The sequence below is a fragment of the Helianthus annuus genome, chromosome 2 (assembly GCF_002127325.2).
Source record: "Helianthus annuus cultivar XRQ/B chromosome 2, HanXRQr2.0-SUNRISE, whole genome shotgun sequence".
NCBI lineage: Eukaryota > Viridiplantae > Streptophyta > Magnoliopsida > Asterales > Asteraceae > Helianthus > Helianthus annuus.
In genome coordinates, this window is record NC_035434.2 from 20,990,928 (window position 1) to 21,003,458 (window position 12,531).

General features: G+C 36.0%; 2 long non-coding RNA genes and 1 other non-coding gene across 3 annotated transcripts; all 3 read left to right on the forward strand.

Annotated features, from left to right (window-relative positions):
- Positions 1-522: 522 nt before the first annotated feature.
- LOC110902475 lies at positions 523-2,592 on the forward strand. The gene is made up of 3 exons (XR_002571141.2): positions 523-654; positions 1,167-1,233; positions 2,370-2,592. It is a non-coding gene; the product is annotated as an uncharacterized LOC110902475 (long non-coding RNA).
- A 3,278-nt stretch (positions 2,593-5,870) lies between these two features.
- On the forward strand, positions 5,871-7,938 carry LOC110902467. Its single transcript, XR_002571137.1, has 3 exons — positions 5,871-6,011; positions 6,524-6,590; positions 7,730-7,938. It is a non-coding gene; the product is annotated as an uncharacterized LOC110902467 (long non-coding RNA).
- Positions 7,939-8,257: 319 nt separating this feature from the next.
- On the forward strand, positions 8,258-8,379 carry LOC118489769. The gene has a single exon (XR_004887784.1). It is a non-coding gene; the product is annotated as a U5 spliceosomal RNA (small nuclear RNA).
- The last annotated feature ends 4,152 nt before the right edge of the window (positions 8,380-12,531 follow it).

A 12,531-nucleotide genomic window follows, 5' to 3' on the forward strand; every position in this document is an offset into this window, starting at 1 on the left:
CCTGACCGGTGACGAAACTTTTACTATCAAAAATGAGTAAAAGTTCAAAATATATTATTAAAAAAATGAAGTAATATATCCGGTTTTATTTGAGAAAAACACCTTAAAAAATAGTTAAAGGATGTTTTGAAAATAACATCAAAAGGATCTGACAGCTTTTCAAGTAAGCTCATGATCATGTTATTCTAAAGTTATTTTGACCATTGTTTAGGATCATTTTCTTGTCAATTGATTGTACATTCTTCTCTTAAGATCAATCACTGGAGATGCCATTTGTAACACCCCGAAAATATAAATATTATTTTTTAAACTAAACATCGGTAATCGTCAAGATAAAATAACTAGGAATAAATAACCTAGTTAGTTAGTGTCTTGACATAATAGAATAAACATGGTTAAAATACCCTTTACAAAACTTGAATAAGTAAAAGGGCTAATGTTGAACAAAAGTTAAAATGGGTTTTATTTATTAAAAAACAAAACACCAAAACACACACTAAAGTGTGTGTTCTGGTCGTGTAGATCAAAGGAGCCAAAAGAGCTCTAAAAAACCCAAACCCTAGCTTACAAAATTGATCAAATCAAGAAGGCAAATCAGTTCCAAAACGAAATTCGAGCTTAGATTGGTGATCTCCACTGTAAGGGGATCATAAGGTATGTGAATTTTATAAGAAATCTCTACTTGAATTTCTGGATGAAATTAGAGAACTCGAAATTTGTTGTTGCATGAATGATATATGAATGATATAGGAATAATATTGTGTCTAGGAGTGAACCCTAGACAATTATATGTTGAAATCATGCTTAATTCTTGTGAATTCCATAAACACCAATGAAGGTGATTAGTGGGTTTTGTGGGAACTTGACAAACACTAAGATTTTGGTTGTTGTTCTAGTGTAATCTGATTTTTATGAAGTAATTTCTAGTTGGTTGATGTTAAAATTGATATGAAATTGTCCGAATGACGTTAATCTTGGCTATATAACAAGTTATGAACTTGATAATGAATTGTGAGAAATTTGTGCCTTTAAGGTGTTTGTAAAAATGCCTCAAAGAAGGCTTAAAACTGAAATTAGAGCTAAAACGCATATTTGTAAAGTTTCGGCAAACTATGCGATATATGTTAAGAAATGAGTTCTAAATAAATTGTGATTGAACTCTATAGGCAAGGAAACCGGGACGTCAAGCGGACAAGCCGGTGGTGATACGCGCTTGAAGGGAGTGCTTTGAAGGTACGTAACTATTAGTTTCGTTACGTTATGCAAAAATGTTTAGTTATAGCTTGTTAATAGTATCGTTGTGTGATATGCGCGTTTGATGTGTCATTGAAGTGACGAAGTTCACTCGATAGATCAAACGGATCAAATTTAATGATTAGAGTATGTTTGGTAAGCCGTGGAAGTGACGAAGTTCACTCGGCAAACCAAATGGGTCAAAGTAAATGGTTAAAGTATGGTGGGAATAAACCATACGGGTTGAAATGAACGGTTAGAATCGTTCGGTGTATAATAGAGAACGAGTCAAAATATTGGTTAGAAATAGTTTGGCTTGACATTAAAGTGAGGATTTTCACTCGTCAACCAAACGGGTCAAAACTATGTCTTTATTGATTCTTGCGCGTAAAGATTTGAAAGTCTCATATTGCGCTAGAGCTAGATAGCAATTTTAGCAATGAATGGTTATACTAAGTTAAGGTTATGAATCCGTGTTATCGGGTCAAATGGCAGAAACTAGTTGTAAGAATTGCATAAAGTGGCAATGCTTGAATCTATAGAAAACAAGCACGAAATTCGAATACGAGCGTAAAGCAATGTAATGGTACGGATACGCCAAGAATTTCTAGCCCGAGGAATGGGTAAATAAGATCAGAATGCCAAAGAATAAATTGGAGAACAAATTGCACACATAGTTAATGGGTCGAATAATCGAAACAAGGATTTTGTGGGCCATTCGTTCATAATCCGGGTTTCGTTAAGTGAAATTTATATGGTTAGATCCGTAATTTTAATACGGACATATAGGAATAAGAATCGGCTAAAACGGATATGTAAATAAAAAGTTATGGGGAATTAAGCGGAAAAAAATATAAGAAGGCTGAGCTGGGCGAACCGTGGGCCACAGTCCTGAACCGTGGCTCACAGTCTGGCAATTCTGTTTTGAGCTGGGCGAACCGTGGGCCACAGTCCTGAATCGTGGCTCACAGTCTGGCAGTTCTGTTTTGAGCTGGGCGAACCGTGGGCCACAGTCCTGAACCGTGGCTCACAGTTTGGCAGTTAATTTGTTTGTTTTTCATTATTTAAGCAATAAAACTCATTTTTACTTAATAATAAGATGACAAAACTAACGATTATTGTGGTTTTGACCATAGGTGATGCTCGTTTGTTGTGGATGTTGATCAAGCAAGGGAATCAAGAACCGAACACAAGTTTTGAATGCTTCCGCGCTAATCTAATCTAGTTTAAAACATGTTGTTTTGTAAACTCTTTTGAATGTTGAACATTTTAATCTAGTTAGTTGACTATGTCGAAATACTATAATGACGTACATCTTAGTTATTAACTAAGTTTTTGTTGGTCATGTATTTCGAATTTAAAAAGTCCGTATTTTATGGTTATAAAATGAAATTATAAGACGAGTGTTACAAGTTGGTAATCAGAGCTCAAGGTTGTCAACAAAGTGTGTTCGGTTCAAGCTTGATCAAACATCCGGTAAGAATTAGTCATTTAGTAAATTTTATTTGAATATTAGAAAAAGGAAATTGATTTGATATGCACGGGAGGAGCGTGTTAACACATACAAACCCGGAAAGTGCACTAAACATGAATGGTTTAAGCAAGTGGTAAACTTGGCTAAACCAAAGCGAATGATGCATATGTTATAAAATGAAATGTTTAATAGTGACATAAACATTATGGATTCGAGATGTCTAGTGTTGATAAAAGATGATTAGGTAGTATAAACCCTAACCATAGATTGACTATAAAATAAGTACTTATGAAATAAGTATATTTAAATGCCTCGTATAATAAGACGGTCAACATTGAATAGCAAGATTAATAATAATTTAGAAATGTTCGAATGATATGATAACCGCATCTGAAGATGACGGGAGATAAATAATCTAAATGAAGGAAGGTTCGGAAGCATGACAAAGAACATGCTAGCAAAGAACTCAAATCAAGCGATGACTTGAGACAACGTAGTACATCAGGGAGAATATCAAACAGGTATACGTTATAAATTACGATAAGATAAGTAGAATACAATAATTCACATAATGAACGATAGTTGCATATGAGCATATATGATTAGTGAGATGAATGAATTATGTATATATATATAAGTATATATATATATATATATAAATAAATAAATAAATAATGACGAGTATGTGAAACCAAGGTAAAAGTAATCTCGATAAATATTGCAATGGGAAGGAGTGGATGTACACTCGAACCCGGGAACTTAATGAAGTGAATAAATGTTGTGTTGTGTTGGGAAGGAGTGTAATTACACCCGAACCCGGAATTTGTAATAGTAGTAAATGGCAAAGACAAGGTGATAGACTTGGCCGAACCAAATAAAACATTTAGGAACATCGTTTATATTGATAAACGATGTGGGCAAATTCCATACAACGACATGGAATAATAAAATGAGATGAATTGATTTCTGTTATTGTTACAATGGAGTGATGTCAACCATAGTTTGCGCCAATACAGTATTCCTCATGACTGAGGAGATGCGCGAAAGGAATAACGCTTGAAATAGTAAGGAAAACGCAAATTAGTGAAATAAGAATGTTAAAAACATTAAGATAAAGAACCCGGGTAACGGGTCGTAAGGAAGTATAGGTAAGAACCGAGTAATGGTAAACGTAGGACAAACCGACGTGTAAACGACGTTAGAACTCATAGAGTTGGAAGGACAATTCGGAAGAAAACAAATGTAGCCTTAGACTACGGTCAAGGTCCATAGAATTCAAGAACTTAAACGAATGATTTCTAAACTTAAAAAGGGTGCATTGACACCGAAAGTATATTTTAGAACGAGATGAGTAAAAGATGAATCTACGGGATCATCACAACCTTCAGGAATTATAAGTAATGTTAAGGTCTACGAGACCAGAAAGACCCTTGGGTCACAAATAGAAAGAAACAAACTGTTTGAGTCTCACCTTAAAAAGGTGGAAATCTAAGGAAATAGCCTATGAGGCTAAGTAAAAGAGAGCCTACGAGTCAATAATGTAAAGCAAGGAAACTGGTTATAACTCCCAGGTAGTGTTTGGTATGCAGGAATGAGAGGTGGAATGGAATGGATGGTTACGAGGGAATGAAGGAAAGGGTGTTGGTTGGTCAATGGAATGGAATCACCCATTCCAAAATGCATTCCATTCCCTCAAAATCATTCCTTCCACCCCCCATGTTTTTTTTCCATTCCATCCCCTCTTGCACCATTCATCAACAACACCACAACCCACCACCTTCGCCACAACCCACCGCCACCACCACCCACCACCGACGCTATCGCCGCCACCCGCCACCACCTCACCCCGACAGCCACCGCCGCCACCCACTCGCCACCGTTATCACCCATAGCTGCGACCAACCGCTAACGACACTGGCCGCCGCCGCCCACCACCACCATCGTCGACGCCACCACCAGCCGCCGCTGCCACCAACCGCCACCTCTGCTGCCACCCACCACCACCACCACCACCGCCACCACCAGCCGCCGCCGCCACTAACCGCCACGTCTGCTGCCACCCACCACCAACGACCACCTTGGCACCACCACCACTTGTCGCCGCCGTCGCACCGCCACTCGCCGCCACCACCACCACCCATCGCCGCCGCCGACACCCACCATCGCCACCTATAACCACCGACCACCACCACTCACCGCTGATTTTATTACTCCATTTTTCTTGCCTACCGAACAATACACAATAATAACTCATTCCATTCACACATGGTAACCAAACAAGACATGGAATGGTAATGACCATTGCATTCCCTCGTACATTCCATTACCTCGTCCATTCCATTCCTTCGTCCATTCCATTACCCCATACCAAACAGACCCCCAGTGTAAAATAATAATGGGAGGTAAGGTTAGTATAGAAGCGATGGGTTTCGCTAAGTTAATTAAATGAAGAGATCATGAAGGGTCTGGTTGACAAAAATGAAGAGTTTCGGTAATGAAAAATTTTATATAAACTTAAACATGACGTGAAACGATCACGGTTAAGAAAAGTAATATGGAATATAATCACGTTATAGCGTGAACTATGAATTGGTGATAATAGAAGTTTGTAAGACTTAAGAAGGCAAAGTGGATATACCCGGGCAATGGGGTATAAGGTAACCGGTGACTAATAAGTCTAACCGCCAAGACGAGCAATCAATAAAGATAAAGGATAAGAGCCGAAGGTAACGGCCCATGAGGCCTTACACGTAAAAGGCGCATACGCTTAGAAACCAAAAAGACGTTACTATAATTCCCTAGTAAGATTAGTGAACGTGAGCAAAGCCCAAAGTTAATCGCCAAAATCAGGTTCATTAAATTTAACCCATTGAATTACGTGATAAAGGTTTCGATGATGAAACCTCTTTAAGGGGGGGTAGACTAGTAACACCCCGAAAATATAAATATTATATTTTAAACTAAACATCGGTAATCGTCAAGATAAAATAACTAGGAATAAATAACCTAGTTAGTTAGTGTCTTGACATAATAGAATAAACATGGTTAAAATACCCTTTACAAAACTTGAATAAGTAAAAGGGCTAATGTTGAACAAAAGTTAAAATGGGTTTTATTTATTAAAAAACAAAACACCAAAACACACACTAAAGTGTGTGTTCTGGTCGTGTAGATCACAGGAGCCAAAAGAGCTCTAAAAAACCCAAACCCTAGCTTACAAAATTGATCAAATCAAGAAGGCAAATCAGTTCCAAAACGAAATTCGAGCTTAGATTGGTGATCTCCACTGTAAGGGGATCATAAGGTATGTGAATTTTATAAGAAATCTCTACTTGAATTTCTGGATGAAATTAGAGAACTCGAAATTTGTTGTTGCATGAATGATATATGAATGATATAGGAATAATATTGTGTCTAGGAGTGAACCCTAGACAATTATATGTTGAAATCATGCTTAATTCTTGTGAATTCCATAAACACCAATGAAGGTGATTAGTGGGTTTTGTGGGAACTTGACAAACACTAGGATTTTGGTTGTTGTTCTAGTGTAATCTGATTTTTATGAAGTAATTTCTAGTTGGTTGATGTTAAAATTGATATGAAATTGTCCGAATGACGTTAATCTTGGCTATATAACAAGTTATGAACTTGATAATGAATTGTGAGAAATTTGTGCCTTTAAGGTGTTTGTAAAAATGCCTCAAAGAAGGCTTAAAACTGAAATTAGAGCTAAAACGCATATTTGTAAAGTTTCGGCAAACTATGCGATATATGTTAAGAAATGAGTTCTAAATAAATTGTGATTGAACTCTATAGGCAAGGAAACCGGGACGTCAAGCGGACAAGCCGGTGGTGATACGCGCTTGAAGGAAGTGCTTTGAAGGTACGTAACTATTAGTTTCGTTACGTTATGCAAAAATGTTTAGTTATAGCTTGTTAATAGTATCGTGGTGTGATATGCGCGTTTGATGTGTCATTGAAGAGACGAAGTTCACTCGATAGATCAAACGGATCAAATTTAATGATTAGAGTATGTTTGGTAAGCCGTGGAAGTGACGAAGTTCACTCGGCAAACCAAATGGGTCAAAGTAAATGGTTAAAGTATGGTGGGAATAAACCATACGGGTTGAAATGAACGGTTAGAATCGTTCGGTGTATAATAGAGAACGAGTCAAAATATTGGTTAGAAATAGTTTGGCTTGACATTAAAGTGAGGATTTTCACTCGTCAACCAAACGGGTCAAAACTATGTCTTTATTGATTCTTGCGCGTAAAGATTTGAAAGTCTCATATTGCGCTAGAGCTAGATAGCAATTTTAGCAATGAATGGTTATACTAAGTTAAGGTTATGAATCCGTGTTATCGGGTCAAATGGCAGAAACTAGTTGTAAGAATTGCATAAAGTGGCAATGCTTGAATCTATAGAAAACAAGCACGAAATTCGAATACGAGCGTAAAGCAATGTAATGGTACGGATATGCCAAGAATTTCTAGCCCGAGGAATGGGTAAATAAGATCAGAATGCCAAAGAATAAATTGGAGAACAAATTGCACACATAGTTAATGGGTCGAATAATCGAAACAAGGATTTTGTGGGCCATTCGTTCATAATCCGGGTTTCGTTAAGTGAAATTTATATGGTTAGATCCGTAATTTTAATACGGACATATAGGAATAAGAATCGGCTAAAACGGATATGTAAATAAAAAGCTATGGGGAATTAAGCGAAAAAAAAAAATATAAGAAGGCTGAGCTGGGCGAACCGTGGGCCACAGTCCTGAACCGTGGCTCACAGTCTGGCAATTCTGTTTTGAGCTGGGCGAACCGTGGGCCACAGTCTTGAATCGTGGCTCACAGTCTGGCAGTTCTGTTTTGAGCTGGGCGAACCGTGGGCCACAGTCCTGAACCGTGGCTCACAGTTTGGCAGTTAATTTGTTTGTTTTTCATTATTTAAGCAATAAAACTCGTTTTTACTTAATATTAAGATGACAAAACTAACAATTATTGTGGTTTTGACCATAGGTGATGCTCGTTTGTTGTGGATGTTGATCAAGCAAGGGAATCAAGAACCGAACACAAGTTTTGAATGCTTCCGCGCTAGTCTAATCTAGTTTAAAACATGTTGTTTTGTAAACTCTTTTGAATGTTGAACATTTTAATCTAGTTAGTCGACTATGTCGAAATACTATAACAACGTACATCTTAATTATTAACTAAGTTTTTGTTGGTCATGTATTTCGAATTTAAAAAGTCCGTATTTTATGGTTATAAAATGAAATTATAAGACGGATGACGAAGTTGTCTAGGATAAACTTTTTATATATATATATATTCTTTTTTCTAATGTGGCATACGTGAGTCAGTTTGACACCATTGGAAAAAGAACTAAATATACAAAACACAATTCTTATTCAGTTGTCCTTGGTTGTCTTTCCCATTTACAAAACACAATGTAACATGTTTTTTGATCCCACATCGGTTGGGTAGTAGAAACACAGAGGTAGGAAGAGTGTTATATAAAAGAAACAGGTGGAAGTCAAAAAGATACGCAGCCATGCAATGAGCACAAAGCGAACTATTCTTTCGCCTTTTACTAAAGAATACCGTGTGCTCGTTGCTCTAAAATGGCATACGCCTATTTTTGGAGAGTCCCATTCTTTATTGTATGGGCTCCAACCAATATTTTAGTAAAATCTTTGGTTTGGTAGAAGTTAAAATTTTTAAACTGATTGACTTCTAGTAAACAGAATGAACTCTTATTATTAGGGATGAGCATATCAGTATCCGATACCGATATCGTCTAATACCGATCCCGAATTTCACCCAAACTAGGTACCGATACCGAAACATGTTGGTTAGGTATCGGTACGGTACGGTATCGGTATTATACCGTATTTTGAGGGTTGGTATCGGTATAATGTATAATACTGATACCGTACCGTACCGATACCGAAAACGCCAAAAAGTGGATACCGATCAGGATCGGTACGGGATCGGTATCGGATCGATATTCGATGGCATATGCTCATCCCTACTTATTATGAGGCATAGTGTTCAGAAATCCAGACTCAATATCCGTTCAATGGTCGAACAATTAAGTAGTCTAAAAAAAGTTAGGTTAGTTTGATAATACTGAGTCTACTTTTTTTCTTTTATTGTTTTATAATTAAGGGTGGAGATACAATAGGAAATTTATTTGGCTAGGAAGGATAGAAAGTGATCTTGACCATCCATTAAGTTAATCAAGGGCTAAGATTAAATCAGGGAAATTGAAAGGAAGAAAATAGGCGCGTGAGTTTGTTCAAGGGCATTCTAGTCAATCCAAGCCAATAGTTTCTCTCTCCTCCAATTCCCTCCCATTTTTTAAACGTTAATAACTTTTTCATACGACATTATTTTTTTATAAAAATTGCACCAAAAAAACGAGCGTTTTTTTATCTTTAAAACGAGTATACTATTGCTATATTTTTAAAAAAAAAATTTAAACCCAGTTGCGTAAAACGCAATAGAAAAACCACGTAAAACGCAATGAAAAAAAACCTAAAAAATGACATTTTTCTAAAACGCAATGCACCAAAAACACAAAGAAATGACTTATTTGTAAAACGCAATGGCCAGAAAACACATAGAAATGTCTTATTTGTAAAACGCAATGGCCAGAAAACACATAAAAAAGTGTTTTACCTAAAACGCAATGCACCAAAAACACAAAGAAATAACTTATTTGTAAAACGCAATGGCCAGAATACACTTAAAATGTCTGTTTTCTAAAACGCAATGGACTGAAAACACATAAAAAAGTGTTTTACCTAAAACGCAATGCACCAAAAACACAAAGAAATGTCTTATATGTAAAACGCAATGGCCAGAAAACACTTAAAAATGACTCATTCTAAAACGCAATGGACTGAAAACACTTAAAAAATGTGTTTTACCTAAAACGCAATGACTAAAAACACTTAAAAATGTGTTTTTTTTCTAAAACGCAATAGCCAGAAACCACATAAAACTCTCTTATTTCTAAAACGCAATGGACACATAAAACTGTCTGTCACTGTGAACTGTCTGAATTGTCTACGAATTACTGTCTTCGAAATGAGCCAATTTCTGGAAAATTAATTTTTCTGATGCGTTTTTAGTACAGCAATTTAATCGAAAAAATAACTTGTATGTATGTGTGTGCTAAGATTCATATATATATATATATATATATATAGGTAAAGGATCCTGTAAAAAAGACTAAAACTGTGAGAAGAGTAAGAAAGAATCTACACCATTAGATCTTTGATCTAATGGTTGAGATTAATAGGGACCAAATTATAAAATTTGGTTTATTTTTTGGACTGAATTGTAAATTCTAGGGGCAATAAAGTCTTTATACACATTCAAAAATAGAAACTGTCAATCAAAAATCCCTACAATATATCTCTCTCTCTCTCCACAAATTCCACTTTTCGTTTTTCATCGGAGATTGCCACCACCGGATCCGGCCACCACAACCCCACTGCCACCGAATCCAGCCAACGTATAACACCACCACCACCTCTGCCTCCATCTTTTTGCTCGGTTTGTTTCGGAACCCGACATCACCCGTCGCTGCTTACCGACATCACCATCAGAGATTGCCACCACCTGATCCGGCCACCACAACCCCACTGCCACCGAATCCAGCCAACGTATAACATCACCACCACCTCTGCCGCTGTGCAAGGAATCTCGTTTTTGCTCGGTTTGTTTCGGATCAGAAGATATAGGTGAGTTGTTAATGCGTTTTATGTCCCGGCGATTTAACGTGGGATGGGGTTGTCTTTCAATTCCACGACGACACGATGTATGGGTTCCATTTACAACATATGTTTACCCGTGTGTATGTGAATGGTGTTTTTTTGTACTGAATGGTGTTATTTTTTGTATCGAATTGTGTTATTTTGTACTGAATGGTGTTATATTCTTTGTACTGAATGGTGTTATTCTTGTACTTAATGGTGTTATTTTTTAATAAATGGTGTTATTTTTGTACTGAATGGTGTTATTTTTGTACTGAATGGTGTTTTTTTTATTTTACTGCTGAATGGTGTTATATTCTTGTACTGAATGGTGTTTCTGCTGAATGGTGTTATATTCTTGTACTGAATGGTGTTTTTTTATTTACTGCTGAATGGTGTTATTTTTGTGCTGAATGGTGTTATATTTTCTGAATGGTGTTACATTTAAAACACCATGTATGAACATACTCTGAATGGTGTTATATTTATGGACGGTTATAAGTCCTTAAATCTAGGATTTTCTCTCTCCAAATCCTTAAATCAAGGATTACCATATTTAAATTTGTTAATGCATTTACAATCCTACCCTTTTCAATTAATTTTAATCTAATGGTTGAGATTCTTTCTTACCTTTCTCACACTTTTAGTCTTTTTTACAATAACTCCACCATACATACATATATATATATAGGAAAGGATCATGTGAAAAGTGATAGGCTAGTTGAGAAACTTGAGAAGCATTCTGGACCACACATTTTTCTAAGCCTTTCGTAATATACACATATGTATAGTTTAAAATTGACTATATACATATATGTATATTGAGTTATACACATATGTATATAGTCAATTTTAAACTATACATATGTGTATATTACGAAAGGCTTAGAAAAATGTGTGGTCCAGAATGCTTCTCAAGTTTCTCATATAGGGTGGACTTCTCTTAGGATCCCTACCCTATATATATATATATATATATATATATATATATATATATATATATATATATATATATATATATATATATATATATATATATATACATAGAGTAGGGTTCGCACGGAAAGTGTGTTTTTCCTAGAAAGCCTAGGAAGCGATCTTGTCCATTGGATTGGTGTGTTTAATGGTTGAGATCAAATCAATGGCAAGATTGTAATATTCAATAAAATTTAATAGAATGTTTTAAATGATGAGGGGCAAAATCGTCTTAACAGTGTTTTAAAACAATCAAGTATAACCGTCAACACATCACATCTCCTTAATACACGCGAATTTCCCTCTCTCTCACTTTCTCTCTCTAAACCCTCGAAGAAGTCAGAAAATATTCATACCAAAAATACCGAGAATCATGGATGAAGATAAGAGATTTTCAATCTTTTATATACGTAAGATCAATTGGACATTGGTTGCTGTGTTTTAGAAGGCGATTAGGGTTCGATAGTTCTCTACATTGAAGTGTTTTATGTTTGCAGGTAAGAAATTAAAAAAAAAAAAGAGGATTTAAACAAGATGGAATCCAGCAAAATCAAAGTGGGTGAAAGTGAAAACAGACTATCCGGGAGCAAAGTTGTAGTAGCGAGAACCTCAGGTATGTGTTTTAGAGTAAAAAAAGGTGAGTATGATTTACGATTGTTTGGGATGACTGTGTTTTTTTTTTGTTTTGATTTTTTTGTTGTTGGGTATGTGTGATATGGAATGTTTATATAGGTTTTACACTATGTATAGACCAATTCTCTGTGTTAATGAGTTTGCCCCAAATGTGTTTTATGGGTGTGTTTCCGATGACGTGTTTTAAACACAGGTAGTTAGATGGTTTCAATGGACAAATGTGTTTTATGTACCTTTTTTTGAACATACATCTGTTATGGGATAGGTGTAAATATAATGTGTTTTATGGATAGGTTGTGTGGTGGGTTCTCCATAAACTGTGTTTGTTAATGGTTAGGGTACTGAAAATGTGTTTTAATGTCAGCCTTTTACTTGAACAGTGCCGATGTGTTTTACTGTCAGCCTGTAAGTGCTTTATTCGTATTAAAAATAGGTTTGATGTACACTTTT